This window comes from Hylobates moloch, unplaced genomic scaffold, assembly GCF_009828535.3.
Source record: "Hylobates moloch isolate HMO894 unplaced genomic scaffold, HMol_V3 SCAFFOLD_11, whole genome shotgun sequence".
In the NCBI taxonomy this organism is placed as follows: Eukaryota; Metazoa; Chordata; class Mammalia; order Primates; family Hylobatidae; genus Hylobates; species Hylobates moloch.
The window spans coordinates 103,262,717-103,264,693 of NW_026652286.1; the positions used below are offsets into that span (position 1 = coordinate 103,262,717).

General features: G+C 52.7%; 1 pseudogene; it reads right to left on the bottom strand.

Annotated features, from left to right (window-relative positions):
• Positions 1-212: 212 nt before the first annotated feature.
• LOC116477493 (bcl-2 homologous antagonist/killer-like) lies at positions 213-842 on the bottom strand (annotated as a pseudogene).
• Between the last annotated feature and the right edge of the window lie 1,135 nt (positions 843-1,977).

Here is a 1,977-nt window from a genome sequence, read left to right on the forward strand (position 1 = left end):
GCCCAGAGAGAGGGCCCACTAGCACCGTGCAATGTTGAGGCCTCTGCAGCCTGACTGGCCCCCACGCAGGGGCCCTCCAAAGTGGGGGTGCACACTTGCTAAAGCTTCTGTGCTTTTGAAGGGAGACCCCTGCAAGGGAGTGGAGAAGGCAAAGACTTGGCTTAAGTCCAGGCAGGGGTCACAGCTGGGACCCCAAAGGGCACCCTTGGGAGTCATGATTTGAAGAATCTTCTTACCACAAACTGGCCCAGCAGAACCACACCCACAACCACCAGCACGTTCAGGATGGGACCACTGCCCAAGTCCGGGGCTGCCACCCAGCCGCCCCTCTGCGCAATCCACCGGGCGGTGCAGTGTTGCAGGATGAAGACCACGAAGCGGGTCACCAGGCCCAGAAGCCAGTCAAGCCGCGCTGTTAGACATGTAGGACCAGACAGTAGCCGAAGCCCAGGACAGCCACCACACGGCCCCAGTTGATGCCACTCTCAAACAGGCTGGAGGCGATCTTGGTGAAGTACTCGTTGGCATTCTCTGCTGTGGGCTGCAGGTGCTGCAGCATGGTCTGGAACTCCCAGTCATAGCGCCGGTTGATGTCACCCCGGTGATGGCGAGCTGCCGTCCCATCTGCCCCATGGTGCTGCTAGGTTGGAGGGGCAAGGTGACCATCTCTGGGTCGGCAGGGCCAGCTGCCCCTTCAGCCTCCTGTTCCTGCTGATGGCGGTAAAAAACGTAGCTGCGGAAAGCCCCTCCATGTCCCGGGCTACCTGCTCCTCAGAAGCAGAGGGCAGGGCAGGCTTTCCGCACTCTTGCCTGGGAGGCCCTGGGCCTTGCCCCGATGCCATTTTTCAGGTCTCAGTGGAGGCCAGTGTCAGCCTCCAGGGATCCTGGCTCAACCCGTGTGGGTCAGCAGGGCAGAGTTGAAGGTCCCAAGGGGCTGGAGGCTGCTGCTCCCAGGGGCTGAGTGGGAGCCCAGTTTCCAGGAACGGGCGTCAGTGCGTTTCTGGCATCTGGATGTAGCCTTTGCTTGTCCCTGTGTGGCCTGAGAGACCCGTGAGACTCCAGTGATCATCTGTTTTTTTACAATTTTAAAGCGTTGTAAACAAAATAAAACAAACAGGGAGCAAAAAAGAATACATGACAAAAATGTAAGTGGCCTGCAGAGCCTAACATATTTATCATACTACTTGGCCCTTTACAGAAAATGTTTGACTATCCCTGGCCTAGGTAGGGAAAATTAAATAAACAAACAAACAAACAAACAAATAAATAAATAAATAAGATTTTTCAACTGATGAAGAGGTAATGAAGTCTGCAAATTTTCTACCATGGGTCACTCTCCACACAGGCAAGGGAACCTTTGCTCTGAGTGTGATTCTTATTGGAATGGTACGCACCATCACTCTTTAAACAATGTATTGTGCCTCAGGTGCTGCAAGGTACTGCTATGCTCACATGGACCCATTAAGGCTCTGGCTACGGTAAAAATCAAATGGGCTGCCCACTAAAAGGGGTAGTTCAAATTATTTCAACTTCTCTTTTGTTTAGCTAGGGAGGGAGAAAGTAGACTAGGCCTTGGAAGTTCAGGGGAAAAAAAATACCAGTTATACAAACATAAGGCTCTGAAGCAGGCACTTGTGGTCCTGAGATGAAGGTATAACCATACTTTTTGAAATATGGCTTAGCAAATGCTGTCTTACCGTTCAGTGTACAGACCTGGACAACAGGGAGGTGGGGAGGGATCTGTTTGTGAAAGGATCTGATCCCAGAACTCTCTTGAAAAGGAAGGACGCAGCTGCCACTAGACTGGTTGCTCAGACTCAAGATAATGGCTGAGGTTGTGGGCAAGGGCTGGTGTTTGTGTCATGCGTGTCCCTGCACCTAGCTGTCCTGCCGAGGGATTATGATTTGGGAAGCGATGGTTCAGGGTGGACTGTGACAGAAGACAGGGTGGACTGTGACAGAAGATTGGTGCCCATG